Genomic DNA, 26,912 nt, shown 5'->3' on the forward strand with positions numbered 1-26,912 from the left:
TGGACAAAAAGAAGCTTTCTCTTTCAGCTGGAACAACTAAGCTGAGCCTATTCGTAGTGACATTCCCTGCCAGTCTTGAAGGTCTCCTGTTTGAAGTAGGAGAGGATGAGACCAAAATGCAAAATGAAACAGTGAAAGCAGAGATGAGACACTGAAAACAGATTTGATGGCTCTGAGACTATATTTTCCATATCTAAAGTCACAGGTTTCAACAGTTCTTTCTTCAGGTCTATAGGTTACCCAAGAACTCTTCTCAGTTTTATAGCCAAAAAAAAAAAAATGCCTTTCTTGCATATGGAGTTTCTGTCATTCTCCAAGAGAAAGAATCCTGATAGACACAATCCATATTAAGGTATAGAAAATACTGAAAAGCAAGCATGCCACCCCCCTTTCTTCAGATAGTCTTATCCTGTAATATGATCTAAAATTTAAAAATTTTCCTAGCAGCCATATCAACACTAGTGACTCACCATGGGCTTGTTAATAAAGTATCTATGAAGTTCATATTTAATCTGAGATATTAGTGAGCTTAGATTCTTTTAGAACCTGATTCTGTAACCCAACATATTAGTTCTCCAGCTTCATGTAATTTTCAAATTTGAGAAGCTTAAAGTTCCTTTCTACAATTTGGTGTCCCTGGGCAAATCTTTTAATTTAGGTGATATAAAATTTGAAGAATATCTGTCTTGTTGGTCATTGTGAGGATAAAATTTATGTCAAAGGATTAGCACAATGCCTGACACTTAGTAGGTGCTCAAATGTGATAGATATTTTTAAAAACAAAGAAAGGAGACATTTGGAAAACAGTAGAAAACTATGTTCTACAATTTAGTCAATCTGTTAATTAGGATCTTTGATATGGTTGTTTAAGCACTTATGGATCTATTTCCCTGTATGATTATCCAGGTTATGTTTTTGTTCTGTAACAAATGTCTTTCTAAAAACAGATGAATATAATTCATCTCTTTATAATACTTGTCTGAAGGAGAATGAAGCCATCCTGACCTGATTTGTTCATTGTTAACTCATCCTAGATCTGCTGATCTCTCCTTCTATTTCTGAATGTTTCCCAAACCAGTTTTTTCCTTTCTTCCTTTCCTTCCCTTCTCTTCCCATTCCTTCCCTTCCTTCCTTTTTTTGCCTGCCTCCCTGCCTTCTTTCCTTTCTTTTTTTGCCAAGCACAGTGTACTTTATTGATGATACATGACAAGGTAGGGCTCCACAACCTCCTCCCCTTCTTCAGGATGTCTGGGATATAAACTGTTAAGGATGGCAGAGTTTCAGTTTGTTAGGAGAGTCAGTCAGGACAATTAACTCTGCAGCAGCTAAAGGCCCCTTTCCTTCCTTCCTTCTTGGGCTTTCACCAAGTCTGGTGGTCCAGCTGGCTCTTAGTCCTTGGGATCTGTGTGAACCATAAGGTCAGCCACCCTGTTGCTATAGGGTGTTCATTGTCACACCAGGAAATGAGCTTGATGGCGTGGTTGTTGTGGGTAACATCAACCCTAGCGTCTCAGGTGGAATAGGAAATATCACAGTTAAAGTCCTTAGCATGGTCCAGGATGCCCGCTGGGGGCCCTCCAATGCCTGCCTCACCACCTTCTTGATGTCATCATATTTTTCACTTTCTCCAGATGGCAGGTCCGATCCATGACCCGACACACTGGGGCTGGGACACAGGAAGTCATGCCAGGGAGCTTCCCATTCAGCTCAGGGTTGACCTTGCCCACAGCCTTGGCAGCAAGAGTAGGATCAGAGATGACATTCTGGGCAACCCCACTGCCACTATGCCACAGCTTCCCAGGGGAGCCATCCACAGCTTTACGCCATTTGATGTTGGCAAATCTTGCTCCTGGAAGATGGAGATGAGCTGTCTATTGATGACAAGTTTCCCATTGTCAGCTTTGACTGTGACACTGAACTTGCCTTTGATGGAATCATACTGGAATATGTAGATCATGTAGTTGAGGTCAATGAAGGGGCTCATCAGTGGGGACACTGTCCCCTTTTCCAGAGTTAAAAGCAGCCCTGGTGACCAAGTACCCAATTTGGGCAAATTTATTTATTTTCTTTCCAGTGTCTCATGGATGTGGCTGGCACTGTATAGGAAGATGTGGCTGTCTATCAAACAGGGAGAAGCAGAGAGTCCTATTTCTTTAATAATTATCAAATTGTGCTTAAGAGTCACTTCAGGGTTGGAAGTCTAAAGTTGTATGTAGCTAATTACTGTCCTTTCTTAAAAATGAAACTACAATTGTTTATCTTCAGTCTTGTGACACCAAGCCCATTTCTCTATAGTGTTTCAGGACCACTGAAAACAGCACAGTAATTTCACACACAAGTTTTTAGTACCCTGAAATGTAGTTTAATGTAAATCAGTGGGTGCTTTCCTATAATTCATCCAACCACCCATAATGGGAAGTCTCTTTTACTGAAAATGTTTGTTACACTTGTTTTTTTTTTAAGTCTGAAGCTCATTCTTAACACATAAAAATGATGTATATGCACACATATATTAATATATATAATTTTGTCAGTGGATAAAAGATAGCATTTAGTGTAGAAAATCTCAAGTTCATTTTATTACCCATGCTCTGAAAATTGGGTTTCGAAATGGTATTCCCTGCTTCATCCCAATTGGTTTCATGAGTGAATCACTGGGCAACACCTACACTTTGCTCTCACATCAGACCTGCAGTCCTCTATAATAGGAATTAGTTTCACAGGTTTATCTGTGTATTTTTTCATTTCCTTCTACATCCAGTTTAATCATTTGATTGTGCCAGATGCAGTTTACACAAATATATTCTTCCCTGCTCTTATGAAAGTCAGTCTAACTTTGCTTGTTGCGGTTTAAACTTAGAGGCACCTATATTCATACAAAGTAAGATATGGGCAATGGTCATACCAAAATGCTGTTTATTAACATTTCCTAATATATTAGTGCTCCTTAAAAACTATTGTTTTCAGTCTTCATCAGATTTTTCTTAGCTGAATTACAAATTGCCATATATATAGCAAGCCTTATTAAATTGGGGTGAGGAAGATATTGTCAGTCTCTCTGTCTAGGCTAGGTGCCTCAGATACAGTAACAGAAGCATTTAATTGTACAGAACACTTTGTTTATCAAGCCAAACACATATTAGAGAGATAATTGGGAAAAAATAAAATTACAACCCAAGAAAGCCATTTATTAAAGTTGTCATAAGGAAGGACTATGATGACTCTCTCCTGCACATTAGACTGTGTGTGTGTGTGTGTGTGTGTGTGTGTGTGTTTTCTTTTCTTACTTTATAGATGGCCTGGAGTTCAGGATAATTGCAATTATCTCTCATTATTTTATTTGTGTCTTATAACCTTCTTCACCTCTCTGCTTGCTTCCCCTCCCCCACAGCTTATGGCCAGGTGCAGGTATAATGCCACTCATTGCTATTGCTTGTGGGTTTAGAATATGACTTTCTTCCTTTGTTTAAAGTGATGATATAGTTCAACAAAAGCATCAAATATAAAACACAATATATCACCATGTAGGACTTATCTACAAGTTGGTTAAAAAAGAAAGAAGAAAAAAAGACAAGAGATGTTATTGAGGCATACCTATCCCTTTCTTAAAAATCTGGATCTAGTTTTTTGAGTGAGCATGAATGAAGAGTCAAAATTAAGAAAGAAGGTACTTAATATTTACATTCCTTTCTTCCCAAGCTTCCTTCCTGAATTTCAGTTGAATTATTTTATTCTTTGGTAGTAAACACTTTATTGACCCCATTTTCTTGTTATAGCACCCTGATTTCCCCTTGAGAAAGTACAACTTTCCCATCCACTCACTTCATGGGATTTGGATGGACACTGAATATAGGAATGGCTTTCCTTGGCTACAGAGATTGGCATAAGGATGAACACCTGACCCAAGTTGGTCTATTTAGAGCTAGTACTAGGGGCTTCTGATAAAAAGAACAGAAAAGAGGTGTTCTTTCTCATGCAGTTGCTGAGAGAATACAGTGCAGGTTTAGAGCCCTTGTCATCTATTTTTCCAGCAAGAGGAACTGTGCAGCCTAAGGAGGATGCCTGCACAGAGCAAAACCTAGCTAAGAGATGAAAAGAGCAAGTCTTAGCCTTGATAAGGGTTTTGAGCTCCTGGATTCAGCTACTCCTGAAGCCATTGATCCCTAATAAAAGTTACCATTTTCTAATAAGATACCATTTTCATTTAAACCTGTAGTGATGAAAAGTTTCTTATCTCTTACAAATGAAAGGGTCCTGCCTAAGACATCATTTTCCTCCAAAAACATCTCTTCATTTTTCCTGAGCATTTAAAAGTGTAACATTCATCTGCTATTTGTTTTTTTCCACTTTGTAAAGAAAGTATCCTTTAGATCTGTCTCTGTTGCTTCTTCTTGTTAGCCTCACTCTCATATCACACTCACTTTTGAAAAAAATTACTGCTGTGTTTCCTGTGTCCTGAAAAGTGATTGGCACAATAGTAAGCACTCTTGCATATTTCTGTGTTTCCTATATATGAATTTTCCATTCATATAGCCTTTAGTTTATTATGTGCCTTCCAGATATTTATTTTATAACCTTAGTTACACATTCTTTTATAGCTATGTGAAATCAAGTCATTTTACTATTACCTTTAAACTTAATGTAAAGACAAAGACCTTGTAGACTGGGAAGGAAATATTAAAGTCAATATCTTTATTATGAGAGGGACTCTAAAAGTTTGGTGTCCTCAATATTAAGAATTGGCTTCCTCACTTGCTAAGACCCTAGCATCAGTATTGAAAATTTGTAGTTCATCCAAAATTAAATTTCAGCATACCAAAGTACCACAGTTTATACACATATCATTTAAAATTTAAACATTAATATTTAGCTGATTGTTAATCTTAATAGCATAAATATAATGGTGTCTGTTTTTTTTTAAATTTTTTTCACTTATTCTCTTTTTTCAGGCAAAAATCCAAGATTGAGCTACTCCCACTTCCCTTGGGACACATCCCCTCCCTTCTGCTTCCTCCTCCCTCTCTTCCTTCTCCTCCTTCTTCTTCTGACTAGAATGCTTAAAATTGGGCTACAACACATTCCTTTTACAAACTGATGATGAAACAGCAGTATTTTTTACTATTCATTCATCTTAGTTGTCCATAATTTGGGTCTCCGTGAGCTGTTATCATATACAAACAGCCTGGACCCTTGAGATGTTCTAGAATAAAGATAATTCATAATTTGTACACACTGTGATTGTTAATAGACGATTTGGTGTATGACATTGATTCTTTACAATGCAATAAAGATAGTTGCAGTTGCAGACACAAAATAAACCTTTTTTAGCAGGGAAATTGTTTAGAGACACAAGGTATTTTTATGGGTCTCCTTTGGAAGGGGCAGGCCCTGTCAATAATTTACATTTAATATTAAAACATCAAATAACCAAGTGATATCAGCCTTCAGGGAAACATGTGTAACTACCTATTCAAATTACATTTTAAACATTTCCCTAAGTGAGAATGTATCATTTTTTAATATCCTGTGGCAGTTTGTAAAGTTGGTTAGAGGGTAAGGAGCTGTTAAGAAAAAACCTTTTTTAAAAGGATAAATAATCTCTGCATTGTGTGTAAACTATGGTAGAAGATCGAGTCCAAAAAATATGTGTGGAAAGAAAAGAGAAGGAAAAAAAGAAAATAGATAAATGGGAGGAAAATGCAGTGAAGAGTGGCAAGGGTTCTTCCTTTTATGTGGAATGTAGTTCCTTGTGGGAAGAAGGGTTTGAGTTCCAATAGGAATTCAGAGAAGAGAAAGATGGAAACATACTTTGTTTTCAACTAGTGTAAGGGATACTGTGGTGAACCACACTGATTCCTCTTCAGGACTGAAGGCATTCTGCCCCCACCTGCTAGGAGTACTGGCTGCTGACAGCCCTTAGCTGTGAATCTTCTCCATAAGTTGCCCTAGGCTGGAGAGAGCTGCTTCCTGTATCCAAAGACTGATTCATACCTGAGGCTAGAGGCCCAGATTCTTTGATGCAATGCAGGCTAACTGGAGGGCTATCCAGCTTCCCTTGGGAGATAGCTGAAGCATTTCTGAGAGTGAATCAACTTCTGTCTCTGCCCAAATCTGCTTCCTTCCTGTCTCTTCCCCTCCACAGGTAGTGATCCTGAGAGTGTCTCAAATTAACTTCCTGCATGTGAATCTCCGCCTGAGAGTGTGCTTCCCAGGAAACCAACCTTCCACAATCTGTGACATTATTACTCTGGCTGCATTATAATGCTTATTGAATAAATACTGTATGTTAGGGACCAGATATGCACGTTACATAGATTATTTAGTTTGATATTCCCAACTTGTATGGGAGGTACTATTATCATGCACAATTTTCAGCTAAAAACACTGTGTTGAAGTGGGGTTAAATTGTTTTAGGTCCAAGGATGTGGAATGTTGAGGTCCAGAGCTGGAGTCCAGCACACTTTCCAGGGAACTGTGGAGAGAGAGATTTCCCAGCAAGGAGTTAATGAGAAAGCTTTAGGAGTATTGGCTCTAAAGTAGAATTGAAAGACAACATTTAGGAGAGGATGTTGCATCCAATTTAAGTAGGTTGATTGGAATTCTCTTTAAAATAGAAAGATAAAGGGAAATTTTCTTTTTTTTTTTTCAGTAATGTTGAGCTATCATTGACACTCAGCACTGCATAAGTTTGAGGTGAACAGCCTTGACTTACATATATTGTGAAATGACAGGTGTAGTTAACATCCATCATCTCATATAGACACCATAAAAAAAGTTTTTTTTTCCTTTTGATGAACACTTTTAGTGTTCACTTTTGCTCACTTACCAACTTTCAAATATACCACACAATTATATTAACTATAGTCATCATGTCCTACATTAATATCCTGTAACTCTGGGGGGCAAAATCTCGGGACAAAATACCTTTGAAACCGAAATCAGTCAAAGGGAGAAATAAACTGGGAGAAATCCATTTATTGCTTACAAGCAGTTGTCCACTTTTGCTCACCCATGTCTCTCACAACCGGCTGCAGAAGAAGAGACCCCACCCAACCTCTCTGGTCCAGGTATGCCCTCTCTCGCCATTGAAATTACATATTGATATGGAGATAGACTACTTCTCTCCACCCCTTGGAACCACCTATTGGTATGGAAATGCACTAAGACCATGTGAGAGATTCTGGAAATACTGAAATTTTACCCACACATCCCCATCCTTATTTAAATTATAAAGAGAAATATAAACCTTTTGACTCCCTTCATCCAGTTCCCCCACTCCACCTTCTGCTGCTGATAATCACAAATTGGATCTTTATAGAGGTTTTGTTTTTTGTTTTGGTTTAATTTTTTTTAGATTCCACACAATAGTGAGATCATACAGTATTTTTCTTTTTCTGATTTATTTCACTTAGCCCAATGCTGTCAAGGCCTATCCAATCATCATAAATGACAGGTTTTCTTTCCTTATGTCTGAACAGTGTTTCATTATATATGTGTATGTGTATCACATTTTCTCTATCCGTTCATCTGTTGATGGACACTTAGGTTTTTTCCTTGTCTTAGCTATTGTCAGTCAGTGCTGCAGTGAGCGTGGGAATGTAGATACCTCTTTGACATAGTGATTTATTTCCTTTGGATATATACCCAGAAGTGGAATTATGTAGTTCCATATGTAGTTTTACTTATGTTTTGAGGAAACTCCTTACTATTAATAGCCGCTATACCTATTTACATTCTCAACAGTGCACAAGGATTCCCTCTTTTCCATACACTTGCCCGCATTTGCTGTCTTTGTGTTTTTGATGATAGCCATCCTAACAGGTGTGAGGTGATATCTCACTGTGGTTTTGTTCTGCATTTCCCAGAATATTAGTGATGTGGATCACCTTTTCAGGTCACTGTGGCCATTTGAAATTTTGAAGGATAAAAGTTAACCAATAATGAATAGACATACTTACTCGTACCCCTAGGTTTGGAGCTTTAAAGTTCAATTTTCATTCGATCTTGAAATATAGTTCTCTTCGGAGGGTGTCTCAGTTGAGTACTTTTAATAGAAATATTAATTTCTTATGTAAAAGTATAGTTTTTTTATTATAAATCTTTAAAGTTTGAGGTAGCCCTTACTCTAAGAAAATTCAAGGATTTTACCACTTCATTTAACTCAGTGTTGACATCAAGTAGAGGAGAAAGGATTCCCTTTGATAAAAAATAAAATTTATTAATTTGTACACCCTTCTAAATATAATATGTAATTATTATTAACAACAGATGGAAGTATAGAATCATAGAAAATATAAATTGGTTTTATGTTTCCCTTTGTTTTTTTAATCATGTTGTAATTATACTAGCAGTAGTATATTCTTTTTAAATTTAATATTATAATAGTTACTTTTCACCTTTATGAGTGCTTCATAAACATTTTAATGGCTGTGTGATGCCCTGCTGGGTAGATGTATAATTTTAGACTGGATTCTTAAACTTTTGTTTAAAGAATATGCCTGCCTACTCAACAGACCAGTTTTGACTATTTGTCAACCAAGGAAATTGGTTGCATCATTCCCTTGCTTAACTCTTCGGTTGTTTCCCGTTGTTGCAGGCTGGGTTCCTTCTCCTCAGTTCTTTTCCCCTCCACAACAAAGAATCGAAAGGCAGAGACACAGTAGCGGGGCAGAGTGAAAGTTTTATTTGAATGCCCTCCAAGGGAGGGGTGGGCCAGAGTCAAGGTAGACAAAAGCCTCTCTCCGTTAGGTGGGAGGCCAGTAGATTGCAATTAGGGGGCACCTCTTTGACGGACAAGGTGGGGTTATTTGATGTGTAGGCCCAAGTACATCGCCATCCCTCTCAGCGCGCATGTCCATTCCCCGTGCTGAGTGTGATCTGGGCAGTCCTTAGTTCCGTTATGTTGCATCCCTGTTGGGATCTGGCTAGGGAGGAAGTTTTCTCCCTGCAAAGCGTTTGTTGTCTTTACATGGTACCCCCTACCTGGGCAGAGTTAGGGCAGCTTTCTCTTTGAACCGTATCTTCCCTTTTCCAGCTGCTTATGTCTGTCTTTCTACCTAACATTCCCAACACCATCACTGTGAGATTAAAATAACATCTGTTGTGATAATTTTATTCCTAACCATTTCTTCTGTCTCTCTTTCTATCACTCCCACCTTAGTCCACACAATCCACAAACTACTTTTTTTGAACCAGAAACTCTCTAAAACCTTGCAATATCATAGCCTTTGAGATGCCACTCTTTTCACCAAAAATCCCCTAACCTTTAAAATCTCCACCTTGTTTGTCAGTTCAATTTTCATTTATTATTTGTGATTCCTTTGAAATACCATTTTCATAGAAAACCATCTCTGAGATACAGAATTATTAAATTTGACTAATATATATACTCTCTTGGCATCCAGTCCTACTTTGGGGCAATTGTCTCAGTTTTAATTAAACAATTGCATGCAGTATTCTATGGGGTAGGTATGTACTTACAGTGTGGTTGATGTGGTGAAGCCATATGCAGGGAGTTACGTATGGTCAAGGACTCTCATTTACCACTGTGACTTCAGTACTAAGCTCTGGGCTTGACATATATTGGATATGTGTTGAAATCAGAAATTTCTTCCTCTGACTTTATCTCTATTTGTTTGCATTTTTTTTTTTACTATTTCGTTAAGTTTATTCAATGGAAAATGGCTTCAGCAGAATGTTGATAAACATATCAGAAAAATTACTCAATTAAAAAGAAAACTGTGTAGCCTTGTGTTTGAAGAAAATGTTGAGTTTTCTTTAAAACTGGAATTCTTAGTACCTTTTACAAGAGACCTTGAATTTCTTTTTTTTTTTTTTCTGAGGGCATCTCATATTTATTGATCAAATGGTTGTTAACAACAATAAAATTCTGTATAGGGGAGTCAGTGCTTAATGCACAATCATTAATCCACCCCAAGCCTAATTTTCGTTAGTCTCCAATCTTCTGAAGCATAACGAACAAGTTCTTACATGGAGAACAAATACTTACATAGTGAATAAGTTACATGGTGAACAGTACAAGGGCAGTCATCACAGAAACTTTCGGTTTTGCTCATGCATTATGAACTATAAACAACCAGTTCAAATATGAATACTCATTTGGTTTTTATACTTGATTTATATGTGGATACCACATTTCTCTCTTTATTATTATTATTTTTAATAAAATGCTGAAGTGGTAGGTAGATACAAGATAAAGGTAGAAAACATAGTTTAGTGTTGTAAGAGAGCAAATGTAGATGATCAGGTGTGTGCCTGCAGACTATGTGTTAATCCAAGCTAGACAAGGGCAATAAAACATCCACGGATGCAGAAGATTTCTCTCAGAACAGGGGGGGTGAGGTTCTAAGCCTCACCTCTGTTGATCCCCAATTTCTCACCTGATGACCCCCCTGCGACTGTGCCTGTCTTAGGTTGTTCCTCCCTTGAGGAATCTTACCCGTCTCTGGCTAACCAGTCATCTTCCGGGGCCATACAGGGAAATATAAAGTTGGTAAGTGAGAGAGAAGCCTTAGTGTTTGAAAAGGTTAGCTTTTTACTTCTTTGCATATTTGTGCCTTGTGGCTTCTATGCCCAGCATTTGTCCTGAGGTATCTGTACCACTTGGAAGAATTATGATACTCGGTAAATTCGATATGAGGCATGAATTCTATTTAAGGGTTGTAATTAGGAAGGAAGAAGGAAAGCTATAGAAGTAGCAGGCGGAAGAAAACATGGGAAGATTGATTATTTCTTTGATATATCTTCTTGTAGAGTAACTTCAGCATGTATAGGATTTAAACTACTAATTAAATTGCACACACACATTAACATAATAGGAGTATAGTTACATAACCAAAGCATACCTGTAATTACCAGCCATCTCCAGTGAAACCAAGAAAACCAGTTAGGCACCTTAGGCATTGGTGAAAACATATCTAGGATATGGTGGATATTGTCCAACTGAACTTGAACAGTCTGAGAGAAATCAGACAAATTAAAACAACCCATTCCTGGGGACTGTTCACATCCCATATGTTCTTTTAACAGTAAATAGTCTGTAGTTGTAAGATTTTGGAGTGCTACAATTTGCACTTCTCCTAATTCTTGGTTGAGTTCCAACAGTATAGATCCAGTCAAATTTGTTGTTTTACTGTATGCACAGGCCAGCTTAGATATCTCCTTCTTCATTCCCATGGCAAGTCCAGGAAATGGTGGGATGAGTGCATCTACAGCTGTAGCAGTGTGTGGATCTTTGTTGGGGTTTTTTGATGATCATCTTCTGGCATGAGTCTTCCAGAGAGTGCTGATGTTGGAAGTTCTTTTTCATATCGTATCTTAGTTCATTTTCAGGGTAGCCCAATTAGGCTTTGATCCTCTGTATAAACACAAACAGACCCTTTGCCTACACTTTACATGCCCTTTATACCCTTGTGTAGAACTCATTGGAGGTCACCACACAGGAACTGCCTTTTTTTTTTTTGGTATCATTAATCTACAATTACGTGACGAATATTATTTTTACTAGGCTCTCCCCTATACCAGGTCCCCCCTATAAACCCCTTTACAGTCACTGTCCATCAGCATAGCAAAATGTTATAGAATCACTACTTGTCTTCTCTGTGTTGTACAGCCCTCCCCTTTCTCCCACGACCCCCATGCATGCTAATCTTAATATCCCCCTTCTTCTTCCCCCCCTTATCCCTCCCTACCCACCCATCCTCCCCAGTCCCTTTCCCTTTGTTACCTGTTAGTTCGTTCTTGAGTTCTGTGATTCTGCTGCTGTTTTGTTCCTTCAGTTTTTCCTTTGTTCTTATATTCCACAGATGAGTGAAATCATTTGGTATTTCTCTTTCTCAGCTTGGCTTGTTTCACTGAGCATAATACCGTCTGGCTCCATCCATGTTGCTGCAAATGGTAGGATTTGACTTTTCTTATGGCTGAGTAGTATTCCGTTGTGTATATGTACCACATCTTCTTTATCCATTCATCTATCGATGGACATTTAGGTTGCTTCCAATTCTTGGCTATTGTAAATAGTGCTGCGATAAACATAGGGGGGCATTGGTCTTTCTCAAACTTGATTGCTGCATTCTTAGGGTGAATTCCTAGGAGTGCAATTCCTGGGTCAAATGGTAAGTCTGTTTTGAGCATTTTGATCTACCTCCATACTGCTTTCCACAAAGGTTGAACTAATTTACATTCCCACCAGCAGTGTAGGAGGGTTCCCCTTTCTCCACAGCCTCGCCAACATTTGTTGTTGTTTGTCTTTTGAATGGCAGCCATCCTTACTGGAGTGAGGTGATATCTCATTGTAGTTTTAATTTGCATTTCTGTGATAATTAGCGATGTGGATGGAGCCTCTTTTCATGTGTCTGTTGGCCATCTGTATTTCTTTTTTGGAGAACTGTCGGTTCAGTTCCTCTGACCATTTTTTAATTGGGTCATTTGTTTTTTGTTTGTTAAGGCGTGTGAGTTCTTTATATATTCTGGACGTCAAGCCTTTATCGGATGTGTCATTTTCAAATATATTCTCCCATACTGTAGGGTTCCTTTTTGTTCTATTGATGGTGTCTTTTGCTGTACAGAAGCTTTTCAGCTTAATATAGTCCCACTTGTTCATTTTTGCTGTTGTTTTCCTTGCCCGGGGAGATATGTTCAAGAAGAGGTCATTCATGTTTATGTCTAAGAGGTTTTTGCTTGTGTTTTTTTCCAAGAGTTTAATGGTTTCATGATTTACATTCAGGTCTTTGATCCATTTTGAGTTTACTTTTGTATATGGGGTTAGACAATGGTCCAGTTTCATTCTCCTACATGTAGCTGTCCAGTTTTGCCAGCACCATCTGTTGAAGATACTGTCATTTTGCCATTGTATGTCCATGGCTCCTTTATCAAATATTAATTGACCATATATGTCTGGGTTAATGTCTGGATTCTCTAGTCTTTTCCATTGGTCTGTGGCTCTCTTCTTGTACCAGTACCAAATTGTCTTGATTACTATGGCCTTATAGTAGAGCTTGAAGTTGGGGAGTGAGATCCCCCCCACTTTATTCTTCTTTCTCAGGATTGCTTTGGCTATTCTGGGTCTTTGGTGTTTCCATATGAATTTTTGAATTATTTGTTCCAGTTCATTGAAGAATGTTGCTGGTAGTTTCATAGGGATTGCATCAAATCTGTATATTGCTTCGGGCAGGATGGCCATTTTGACGATATTAATTCTTCCTAGCCACGAGCATGGGATGAGTTTCCATCTGTTAGTGTCCCCTTTAATTTCTTTTAAGAGTGACTTGTAGTTTTCAGAGTATAAGTCTTTCACTTCCTTGGTTAGGTTTATTCCTAGGTATTTTATTTTTTTTGATGCAATTGTGAATGGAGTTGTTTTCCTGATTTCTCTTTCTGTTGGTTCATTGTTAGTGAATAGGAAAGCCACAGATTTCTGTGTGTTTATTTTGTATCCTGCAACTTTGCTGTATTCCGATATCAGTTCTAGTAGTTTTAGGGTGGAGTCTTTAGGGTTCTTTATGTACAGTATCATGTCATCTGCAAATAGTGACAGTTTAACTTCTTCTTTACCAATCTGGATTCCTTGTATTTTTTTGTTTTGTCTGATTGCCGTGGCTAGGACCTCCAGTACTATGTTAAATAACAGTGGGGAGGGTGGGCATCCCTGTCTAGTTCCCGATCTCAGAGGAAATGCTTTCAGCTTCTCGCTGTTCAATATAATGTTGGCTGTGTGTTTATCATAGATGGCCTTTATTATGTTGAGGTACTTGCCCTCTATTCCCATTTTGCTGAGAGTTTTTATCATGAATGGATGTCGAACTTTGTCAAATGCTTTTTCAGCATCTATGGAGATGATCATGTGGTTTTTGTCTTTCTTTTTGTTGATGTGGTGGTTGATGTTGATGGACTTTCGAATGTTGTACCATCCTTGCATCCCTGGGATGAATCCCACTTGGTCATGGTGTATGATCCATTTGATGTATTTTTGAATTCGGTTTGCTAATATTTTGTTGAGTATTTTTGCATCAAAGTTCATCAGGGATATTGGTTTATAGTTTTCTTTTTTGGTGGGGTCTTTGCCTGTTTTTTCGTATTAGGATGATGTTGGCTTCACAGAATGAGTTTGGGAGTATCCCCTCCTCCTCTATTTTTTGGAAAACTTTAAGGAGAATGGGTATTATGTCTTCCCTGTATGTCTGATAAAATTCCGAGGTAAATCCATCTGGCCCGGGGGTTTTGTTCTTTGGTAGTTTTTTGATTACCACTTCAATTTCGTTGCTGGTAATTGGTCTGTTTAGATTTTCTGTTTCTTTCTGGGTCAGTCTTGGAAGGTTGTATTTTTCTAGGAAGTTGTCCATTTCTCCTAGGTTTCCCAGCTTATTAGCATATATGTTTTCATAGTACTGTCTAATAATTCTTTGTATTTCTGTGGGGTCCGTCGTGATTTTGCCTTTCTCCTTTCTGATACTGTTGATTTGTGTTGACTCTCTTTTCCTTTTAGTAAGTCTGGCTAGAGGCTTATCTATTTTGTTTATTTTCTCAAAGAACCAGCTATTGGTTTCACTGATTTTTGCTATTGTTTTATTCTTCTCAATTTTATTTATTTGTTCTCTGATCTTTATTATGTCCCTCCTTCTGCTGACCTTGGGCCTCATTTGTTCTTCTTTTTCCAATTTCGATAATTGTGACATTAGACCATTCACTTGGGATTGTTCTTCCTTTTTTCAATATACTTGGATTGCTATATACTTTCCTCTTAAGACTGCCTTTGCTATGTCCCACAGAAGTTGGGGCTTAGTGTTGTTGTTGTCATTTGTTTCCATATATTGCTGGATCTCCATTTTAATTTGGTCATTGATCCATTGATTATTTAGGAGCGTGTTGTTAAGCCTCCATGTGTTTGTGAGCCTTTTTGCTTTCTTTGTACAGTTTATTTCTAGTTTTAGGCCTTTGTGGTCTGAAAAGTTGGTTGGTAGGATTTCAATCTTTTGGAATTTACTGAGGCTCTTTTTGTGGCCTAGTATGTGGTCTATTCTGGCGAATGTTCCATGTGCACTTGAGAAGAATGTGTATCCTGTTGCTTTTGGATGTAGAGTTCTATAGATGTCTATTCGGTCCATCTGCTCTACTGTGTTGTTCAGTGCTACCGTGTCCTTACTTATTTTCTGCCCAGTGGATCTATCCTTTGGGGTGAGTGGTATGTTGAAGTCTCCTAGAATGAATGCATTGCAGTCTATTTCCCCCTTCAGTTCTGTTAGTATTTGTTTCCCATATGCTGGTGCTCCTGTGTTGGGTTCATATATATTTATAATGGTTATATCCTCTTGTTGGACTGAGCCCTTTATCATTATGTAGTGTCCTTCTTTATCTCTTGCTACTTTCTTGTTTTGAAGTCTATTTTGTCTGATATTAGTACTGCATCCCCTGCTTTCTTCTCGCTGTTGTTTGCCTGAAATATGTTTTTCCATCCCTTGACTTTTAGTCTGCACATGTCTTTGGATTTGAGGTCAGTTTCTTGTAAGCAGCATATAGATGGGTCTTGCTTTTTTATCCATTCTGTTACTCTGTGTCTTTTGATTGGTGCATTCAGTCCATTTACATTTAGGATGACTATTGAAAGATATGTACTTATTGCTATTGCAGGCTTTAAATTCGTGGTTACCAAAGGTTCAAGGTTAGCCTCTTTAGTATCTTACTGCCTAACTTAGCTCGCTTATTGAGCTGTTATATGCACTGTCTGGAGATTCTTTTCTTCTCTCCCTTCTTGTTCCTCCTCCTCCATTTTTCTTATGTTGGGTGTTTTGTTCTATGCTCTTTCTAGGAGTGCTCCCATCTAGAGAAGTCCCTGTAAGATGTCCTATAGAGGTGGTTTGTGGGAATCAAATTCCCTCAGCTTTTGTTTGTCTGGGAATTGTTTAATCCCACCGTCATATTTAAGAGATAGTCGTGCTGGATACAGTATCCTTGGTTCAAGGCCCTTCTGTTTTATTGCAGTAAATATATCATGCCATTCTCTTCTGGCCTGTAGGATTTCTGTTGAGAAGTTTGATGCTAGCCTGATGGGTTTTCCTTTATAGGTGACCTTTTTCTCTCTAGCTGCCTTTAAAACTCTTTCCTTGTCCTTGATCTTTGCCATTTTAATTATTATGTGTCTTGGTGTTGTCCTCCTTGGATCCTTTCTGTTGGGGGTTCTGTGTATTTCCGTGGTCTGTTCGATTATTTCCTCCCCCAGTTTGGGGAAGTTTTCAGCAATTATTTCTTCCAAGATACTTTCCATCCCTTTTCCTCTCTCTTCTTCTTCTGGTACCCCTATAATATGGATATTGTTCCTTTTGGATTGGTCACACAGTTCTCTTAATATTGTTTCATTCCTGGAGACCCTTTTATCTCTCTCTATGTCAGCTTCTATGCATTCCTGTTCTCTGTTTTCAGTTCCATCAATGGCCTCTTGCATCCTATCCATTCTGCTTATAAATCCTTCCAGAGTTTGTTTCATTTCTGTAATCTCCTTCCTGGCATCTCTGCTTTCCCTCCAGACTTCATCCCTTAGCTCTTGCATATTTCTCTGCATCTCTGTCAGCATGTTTATGATTTTTATTTTGAATTCTTTTTCAGGAAGACTGGTTAGGTCTGTCTCCTTCTCTGGTGTTGTCTCTGTGATCTTTGTCTGCCTGTAGTTTTGCCTTTTCATGGTGATAGAAATAGTTTGCAGAGCTGGTACGAGTGACGGCTGGAAGAACTTCCCTTCTTGTTGGTTTGTGGCCCTCCTCTCCTGGGAGAACAGCAACCTCTAGTGGCTTGTGCTGTGTAGCTGCGTGCAGATAGGGCTTCTGCTTCCTGCCCGGCTGCTATGGAGTTTATCTCCGCTGTTACTGTGGGCGCAGCCTGGCTCGGGCTGCCCCTTTATGAGGCACTGGGTTCTCGCAGGTGTGGATGTGGTCTGGATGTTGTCCTGTGTCCTCTGGTCTTTATTCTAGGAAGAATTGTCTTTTTTATATTTTCATAGATATATGTGGGTTGGGGAGCAGATTTCCGCTGCTCTACTCATGCCGCCATCTTGGCTCCACCTCCTCTGTTTGCATTTTTAACCAAAACAGTTTTCTTCCCTGTTTTTGCTATAATGAACACACATATAGGCATACACACGCATGTAGCATTTAATGGTTCATAGTGGCTGTACCAATTTACAATTCCAACAGTGCACCAGGATTCCATTTTTTCCACATTCTGCCAACATTTTCCATTTCTTATCTTTTTTGATGACAGCCATTTTAACATGGGTTAAAATCTCATTGTGGTTTTGATTTGTGTGTGTGTGTGTGTGTGTGTGTGTGTGCGTGCGTGCATGTTTTTATAAAGTCTTCAAAATCAGGTTCAAGTTACCATTTTATCTTAAACAATCTGTTTAAATTGACTTTATAGATTTCTGTTTTTATTTGAAAATTGAAACCCTCTTTCCAGGATTTCAGGATATGTCTCATAGTTTCCTCCAGTTACAGGATTACTTAGCCATTCCAAAATCTCTGGGCAATTAGACTGCTGCACCAAGCTTACTCTTACAAAACAAACTTCTTGTATTTTCTAATTGAAATTATTTCCTAAGACCAAAGAAATGCTTATAAGAGATAAGTAAGCCCTTTCTGGGATGAAATATAAATACAAAAGAAATTATATCATAATGGATCTTTAATTTTTAAAAATATTTTGATTTCTCTGAATTCTCAATATATTATGAAGACTCATGTACATGTAAAAACATTACCAGCCTAGAAAGAGACTGTGGCTAGCTGGATTTCATTTCCTTCAATCTTTCAGGAAATGACAAAATATTCAACCTGTTGAGAGAACTTTATGCTCCTATATTCAATGTTGACACTGCTAAGAATGAATCATTGAATGTTAGAGAAAGGTTATAAGGAAAAATGTTTACCCAGTTGTTCTTTACAGTGCCACATTTGGAAAGACCATTTTTTAGTATATAGAGTATATTTCAACAGCCAGGATATAATAGGACAGAAAGAGTATTTGTCAGTTGTTGGAATTCATTTATAAAAGCATTTTGCATATTTACAGAGTCAAATTTTGGCATCTGGAATAGAATGTAGAGGGAATGCGGAGGAACATTTATTAGTAATAGAATGAGATGTGACTTATAAAGTGAAATAATGGAGCCCATTACATCATACTCAGCAAGAGGATTTGAATTCAACATGGAAGGAAGAAACTACTTCATCCTTTTTGTAAATTCATGAGCTTTGGCTGAATGAAATAATAACCTTAATCACATAGAGTTCAACTAAAAGAGACATTCAATTAATCATATTATGTTCAAAGTGTTCCACTTTGGAGAAAAGTAGGAGACCAAGAGAGCAGCCAATTAAATACTATGTATAGGGTTGCTGACTAATAGTTTAATCCTGAGGTATGGATGTGTACTACTAAAAGCATGTTTATGTGTTTTGTGTTAACCAATGAGATATGACACATGGGGTGATTTATTTTTTAAAGAAATATATTTGAGTACCTAAGATGTATCCAGGTATACGGTAAACTAAATTGATATTATATCTTTCCTTTTAAAGTTAGAATCTATTCAAGAACATAGGCATGGAAAAGTTTTTATTTAAAAAAATTAGGTAAATTAAAACTCAGATAAGCATAACATGGAAAATTACATAATGTTTCAAAAATGTGTAATATAGTCATTTGACCTAATTAGGAAAGTAAAAGAAAGCTTTCCTAACAAAGGAGTGGCTGGGCAGTGAGATGAAGAATGATGCGATTATAGCTTAAGAAAGAAAAGAACAAGTTTTGAGCTTTCAAATTTGTTCTTTCAAATGTGTACTCTCTATATGAAAAGTAATTATGACTGGAAGCATGAAAACTTCTCTTTTAGGTATAATTGACATATACCATTATATTACATAATTAATTTTTTTTTCTTCTTGTGATGAGAACTTTTAAGATTTCAAATATGCAATACAGTATTATTGACTCTAGTCACCATGCTGTTCATTACATCCCTATGACTTTATTTTATAATTGAAAATTTGTACCTCTTGACCTTTTCACCCATTTTGCCCAACCCTCTCCCCAACTCCAACAATTACAAATGTGTTCTATTCTATCTATGAGCTCATTTTTTTTTTTTTTTATTGAAGGGTAGTTGACAACAGTATTACATTACATTAGTTTCAGGTGTACAACACAGTGATTCAACATTTATATACATGATAATTCTAGCTCCAGCTATCACCATACCAAGTTGTTACAATATTTTGACTATATTCCTTATGCTATACATTACATCCCGGTTACTTATTTATTTTACAATTGGAAGTATGTTTATATATATATATATATATATATTTTTTTTTTGTGAGGGCATCTCTCATATTTATTGATCAAATAGTTGTTAACAACAATAAATTTCTGTATAGGGGGGTCAATACTCAATGCACAATCATTAATCCACCCCAAGCCTAATTTTCGTCAGTCTCCAATCTTCTGATGCATAATGAACAAATTCTTACATGGAGTACAAATTCTTACATAGTGAATAAGTTACATGGTGAACAGTGCAAGGGCAGTCATCACAGAAGCTTTCGGTTTTGTTCATGCATTATGAACTATAAATAGTCAGTTCAAATATGAATATTCATTTGATTTTTAAACTTGATTTATATGTGGATACCACATTTCTCTATTATTATTATTTTAATAAAATGCTGAAGTGGTAGGTAGATACGAGATAAAGGTAGAAAACAGAGTTTAGTGTTGTAAGAGAGCAAATGTAGATGATCAGGTGTGTGCCTGTAGACTATGTGTTAATCCGAGCTAGACGAGGGCAATAAACATCCATGTATGCAGAAGATTTCTTTATGAGCTCATTTTTTATTTTTATTTTTTAAAACATTCCACAAACAACTGAAGTCATATTTGTCTTTTTCTGTCTTACTTATTTCACTTAGCATAATGCCCTCAAAGTCCATCATGTTAGAAAATCCCATTCTTTTTTATGGTTGACTATATATTCCACTATGTATATATACCATATTCCTTTATGCATTCACCCATTAGTGGGCACATAGGTTGTTCCCATGTCTTGGCTATTATAATTAGTAGAAGAATATTGTGGTTATTAGTTTAAGAAAAAAAGGGAAAAATTTCTGAACGGTGAGCTTTAAAATTTGTTATTTGATATTTTCTCTATATAAATTCATATGACTGGAACCATGATAACATTTAAAGTGGTAAAATTACTACCATTTGAAGAATTTCATTTCATTATTTTTTGAAAAAATAGTTATTGTCTAGTTGTAGCAAGAAATCATCTAAATTGTGGGAATATGGTAGTGGCACTATGATCATCCTAGTTGGCCGAGTCCTCACCTTGTAACTTAATTTCTGGTAACTCCAAATAAGTTAGCCAATATATAAATTTCAGATCTTCATAAGTATTGTATAGACAATAAACCTAGGTAAGGGGCTAGAGAGTGAAGATGACAGGAGGGTATTTTTTTGTATATATATGCATGTGTATGTATTTGGGGTGTATATATAGTTATTTTAGATATACTGGTCAAGATAATAGGATATATAGAAATAACTGACAGTTAAGGAAAGACCTGAAAACAGAAAGATTTGTAAGAAAATATAACTGTAGAGAGGTTTATATGGAGGGTAAACAAGGGCTGAACTGTAATTATAAGGTTGTGGACCAAACATTTCATTCTGAAAGGCCAGGGTAATTGGGACCCGGTGGATATAGGAGAGAATGCCAGACAATGAGGATCCTGGAGTCACAGGCAGAAATGGACCATACAACGTCTTGTTGGTTGTGGGAAAGAGTTTCAGTTTTATTCATATCAAAGTTTTGGAAGGTTTTAAGCAAGAAAAAAGAATTAATAGGCTCTAGCAGTAATCTAGCTGTTAACTGATTATGACATCAATGATTGTAGTAATGAGAGAGATAGGGAGAAGTGGTGAGATTTGGGATATATTAATAGAAGAAACTTACTGATGGATTGAACGTTAGAGGGAAGGAAAATAGAAGAATCAAGCAGAACTTCTAGGTTTTTAGCTTGGCCAACTGGATTGATTATAGTGCCATTACCAAGGTGACATCATATTTGTATTTATAAGGTGATATGTCTCTCACCCTAACACTTGGTCATCCACCATCCATTCTTTTATTCTCATACTGAGTGCTTACTTTGTGCCTTGCAGGAATCACTTACCCTAGGGAAACACAAACATGAAAAAGACAGACTGGGTCTCTGTCCTACTGAAACACCCATTCTAAATAGGAAAAGATAGACTAGCAATCAAATGAATAAATATATTAGAAATCCTCTGGATTGTGATAAGTGGGTGGACAGTAAATCATGATAGCTAAATTAGCCAAGATAGTCAGGGAAGGATTCTCTGAGATGATATGTGAGCCAACATCTGTAGAACATAAAGGAATCAGACATATAGATAACCTGGGTAAGGCTTTTAAATCTTTTCAATCAGCATTAATTTTATTTTTCATTATCCACCAAATGAGATTACATGACTGGTAAGACTAGAAATTTTTCTTATTGAAAATTCTTGAGAATAATTATTTGAAAATAATTTCAATAATCTTGGAAATAATTCATAATTTATTTTCTGCTGTAGAGCATTAACTTCTGATTTTTCAAAGAATTTTAATATTCCTGCTGGTTACAAAAGTACCACAAAACTGCACTAGATTACATTATAGAAATCAAATATAGAATTTGAAATTTCCAATTACTTCACCACTCCCTCTCTGAAATACATTGTCAACAGTTCTTGGATCCTATTTGAGCTTTTTTATGTTGATATGTTTATATATACTATATTTTCTCTATTTTAACAAAATGGTAAAATATTAAATGTGTTTCTCTAGAGCTTGTGGGTTTTTGTTTTGGTTGCTTTTTATTTGTCACCTTACAATAATATCTTGGATGGCTTTCCCTGCCAACTATGGAACATTTTATTGTTTTTAATAGCCACAAAATATTACATTTATATGTCTACCATTGTTTAACAGTTTCTCTATTTGAGAATATTTAGCTTCTTTCCATTTTTCACCATTATTGCAATTGATGAATGAAAAGTTCTTAGCAATTGTGAGGTGTTTCTAAAGAATGTAGCAGAAATGTCAGGTCAGAAGGATATGCATATTTAAATTTTAATAGGTATTTCTGTCTTGCATTCCAGAAGTTTGTACCATTCTCATTTACTTAAATGAACAAACCATAAGTGTACTCAGTTACAGTTTTCACTGATAAGATTATATATCAATATATAATTTTTATGTTCAGTTCTTTGATAACCAATGAAGTTCATGTTAATACTATTTCCCTTTTAACAAACTGATTCCTCATTTCTGACTTCACTTGTAAATAGTAATGCTAATGGTAATTTGTGTCACCATTCCAAATTTCTTTCTGAATTTCATGTATTTTTATTGTCCAAACATGTTGGACATACGTGAAGCCCCAAACCAAAAAAGCTCCCAAATTTAAAGGAGAAATTAGCATGTTCAACAGTGAAACAATTTGGGATATGAGGAAAACTTATGTGCTAGGTTAGTACTTGTGCAAGGAAAAGAGAAAGCAGTAGAAGTGGACTCTGCTAGAAGTTGTACTCTTCTTGTAACAGTGAATTCCAGTAGATCCCATTTGAAGCCATGAAACAGAGATACCAAAGAGCAGAACATTAAACCTGTACAAGGGTCAGCAGAAAATATTTTTCACTATTTTTGGGTAGAGCACTTACACCTCTCTGGAATTTATTGAGATTTTCTTTGAAATATGTGATGAGATTTTAGTGTTCTGTGAATACTTAGAATGAATCTGTTTGTTTTAAATTTCACCAATTAATCATACTTTATTAATCATGTAGGTTCTTACCTTTAAGCCTTTTAAACTGAAGCAGCATGCTCCAGTGAAGAATAAACAAATCCAAAAACAATGTATGACATTTTTCTGGAATACTGGTATCAATATAAAGCACTGGGAACTTCTGTTAAAGTTTGATTTGTGGAAGTACCACTGTTATATATTTAATATACTTGAGAAATTTTTCTGTCATATCCAAAATATGGTTTCATAAATGTCCACTGCTGTTGTGTTTCTGTCAAGTGTTTCATGTTTGCATCTCTAACTTTGTTTTTTGTTGCTTCGTGTGTTTCAGTGCTTTTTTAATTTGGCATATAGATATTTATGATTTTTAGGTATTTATGTGTAGCTTGCATTAATTTAAAATGATTCTTATCTTCCCTTTGCCTTATATTCTAGTTTATCTATTGAATTTTTGTTTGCACATTAGTTTCTAATGCATATTTAGTAATCCTTTTATTTTTGACAAGTTTTATTTTCTTTTAGACCTGTGTAAGTAGGAAAGCAAAATACAGTGTATTTTAGTCTACTTCAAGTGTTTATGCTTTTTAATGGTCAAAATCAGTTTATGTTTATCCTTAGAAATCTTATTTCATGTTTTTCTGTTATTCTCTTTTGTTCCTTTTGTTCTACATTGTTTCTCTTCCCTTTCTCTAATTTCTTAATTTTTTTCTTATATTCTTCCTAGGTTGGGGGTCGTAAAACCTGTTTTTAATTATGCTTGTTGCCAACCCTCATGTTTTACTGAACATATTGTTATGATTATACCCATCTAATTTCAAACTTTAAACAGTAGCTTTTAACGTCTCTATATATATAAAGGTGGGTAATTTAGCACTTTTTCATTATTTGTTCCAAATCAAATTTATCCCATCTTCAGATTTGGAATTATGCAATAGATTATTTTTTCTTTTAAATACAATTTACTACTATTTTTGGAAATGTTTATTAAAATTATTTATGTCAGAAATAGAGTATTTATGTAAACTCAAAAGGTCTCCCTCAGGACATTTATTAACTATAAAAGGAAAAAGAATAGTTTATAGTAGAGAAATCTGACAGACAGCACTTTAATGAAGTGATCAGTTACTTTTAGTAGTAAAGGGATGTATTGCTGTTATGTGGCCACTGATATGATGTGCTGGGAAGGATATATCACTTTTGTGTTATCTTTCCTAAAATGCATAACTTCAATCTAATAATGAGAAATCATCAAATAAGTCCTCAGCTTGAGAGACAGTTATTGAGAGAATAACTGAGCAGTTCCTCAAAACTGTCAAGATCATGAAAGACAAGGACAGACTGAGGAACTGTCACAGATGGGAGAAGATCAAGGAGACAACTTAATGTATTGTGGGATCTAGGAATAGATCCTAGAATAGTGTTAGCAGAAATACTGATGAAATTTGAGTAAGATATATAGTTGGGTTTTTAAAATAGCAAAAAATATGTAAAAAGAAAACCACTCTATAAGTAAGCCAAAAGAGAAAAGAAACTGAAATTAAAAGTTATTTAGAAGGGTAGAACATTTTAAATACCTGTAATGAGAAAAAAATCATTAGGAGAAAATGTATAGCCCTAAATGCCTTTTTTAGATACAAATATTTAATTGAAAAGAAATGAACGAGGCATTTAAGTCAAGAAACTAGGAAGAGGGAAATGATCAAATAAATCCAAAAGAATTATAATGATGGAGTTTCTAAAGGTTAAATAGAAATGATTAAAATAAAGCAGTAAAGTGTAAAGTGATAACAATAGATTTGATCAATAAAACTAAATATTTTTAAACACTGACAAATTAGTGAAATATTAACAAGTTTATTGTAACAAAATAAATTATTGATGAATGACTATATGAAGAAATAGTTAATTTTGTGCCCATAATATAATACTCTGTACAACTTTAAATAAATAAATTAATAATCCAGATGAAATGGATAATTGTCTAGGAAGTACTAATTCAAGAACAGGTAGAATTAATTTTCATTTGCAAAACCCTAAAGGCCAATAAACTGAGAAGATATTTAAAAGAAGTAAAAGACAAAAAACCTGTACAAACTCATCTATAAACATATTTAAGAGTATTTTAAGGCTAAGAACCACATATAAAGAGGAAATTCTCTTACTAAAGAAAACCTAAAGAATATTTTTAAAATAAGGAATTATGTGCTGTGTTTAAGCATGGAAATATCTTGTATCATAAATATGTTAATTTTTCCCAGTCAAGATTTGCAATGCAGTTCTACTCAAAATCTTGGAGAAACAATCGAGAATACCAAAATGCACAAAAATGGTGAAGAAAAACCTGAAGAGAGGAGAAAAGCCCAGTCACAAACAACAGCTGAGGAATGAAGACAACATCCAATTCCTCAACAGTCCTGGAAAACTGAATACAATAAAGAAGTCCCTCGAATTCTGTGGCAAATTAATTGCAATGTAAGGTTATATATATATATATATATACTATTACCTTATCTCTCTGAGGAAATCCAATATCTGAAGGAATAAATAAACTAAAGAAGAAAACAGGAAATTCAGGAAATAGATTTTCTAACTTCAGCATAGTAGAGATAAAACCGCAAAGATGATGATGAAGTAAGAACACAAGGCCGCAAATATATGGCAGGATTGGAAGACAGAAAGCTGAGAAGGGCTATATCAAAGAAAGCAAAAATAAAAGAGGTTTAATATATTTCAACAAATACCTCAGAGATTACATTTATGACAGAGAATTAGGGGTGATTGGGTATTTGTGCCACTTTTCTACCATTTTTTCCTCCAGATCCCTCTCCTTCTAGTCTCTGCCTCCAAGAAACTGATCAGTATGAAAAATATCAGTGGTCCACTCCAAAACTACTAGATCTAATATCTGAATTCAACAAAGTTTCAGGATAAAAAATTAATACCCAGAAATCTGTGGCATTCCTATACACTAACAATGAACTAGCAGGGAGAGAAATCAGGAAAACAATTCCATTCACAGTTGCATCAAAAAGAATAAAATACCGAGGAATAAACCTAACCAAGGAAGTGAAAGACCTATACTCTGAAAACTACAAGATACTCATGAGAGAAATTAAAGAAGATACCAATACATGGGAACCATCCCATGCTCATGGATAGGAAGAATTAATATTATCAAAATGGACATCCTGCATAAAGAAGCCTACAAATTCAATGCAATTCCTATCAAAATACCAACAACATTCTTCAGCAAACTAGAGAAAATTATTCTAAAATTCATATGGAACAACCAAAGACCCCAAATAGCCAAAGCAATCCTGAGAAGGAAAAATAAAGCTGGGGGGATTATACTCCCCAACTTCAAGTTCTACTACAAAGCCACAGTAATCAAGATAATTTGGTACTGGAACAAGAACAGACCCATAGACCAATGGAACAGACTAGAGAGCCCTGGTATAAAACCAACCATATGTGGTCAATTAATATATGCTAAAGGAACCATGGAAATACAATGGGGAAATGACAGCCTCTTCAACAATCGGTGTTGGCAAAACTGAACAGCTACATGCAAGAGAATGAAACTGGATTATTGTTTAACCCCATACACTAAGTAAACTCGAAATGGATCAAAGACCTGAATGTAAGTCATGAAACCATAAAACTCTTAGAATACAACAGAGGCAAAAATCTCCTGAATATAAGCATGAACAACTTCTTCCTGAATGCATCTCCACAAGCAAGGAAAACAAAAGCAAAAATGAACTCATGGGACTACATCAAACTAAAGAGTTTCTCTATGGCAAAGGACATCATCAACAGAACAAAAAGGCATCCTACAGTATGGGAGAATATATTTGTAAATGACATATCTGACAAGGGGTTAGCATCCAAATATATAAAGAACTTACATCCCTCAACACCCAAAAAGCAAATAACCCGATTGAAAAATGGCAGAGGATAAGAAGAGAGAGTTCTCCAAAGAAGAAATTCAGATGACCAGCAGACACAGGAAAAGAAGCTCCACATCACTAA

The 26,912-nt window shown here is 36.0% G+C and overlaps 1 pseudogene; it reads right to left on the minus strand.

The window, feature by feature from the left end:
* Nucleotides 1–1,388: 1,388 nt before the first annotated feature.
* Nucleotides 1,389–26,912, minus strand: part of LOC130685041 (glyceraldehyde-3-phosphate dehydrogenase-like) — a 44,331-nt pseudogene continuing 18,807 nt past the window's right edge.

The sequence above is a fragment of the Manis pentadactyla genome, chromosome 9 (assembly GCF_030020395.1).
Source record: "Manis pentadactyla isolate mManPen7 chromosome 9, mManPen7.hap1, whole genome shotgun sequence".
Taxonomy (NCBI): domain Eukaryota; kingdom Metazoa; phylum Chordata; class Mammalia; order Pholidota; family Manidae; genus Manis; species Manis pentadactyla.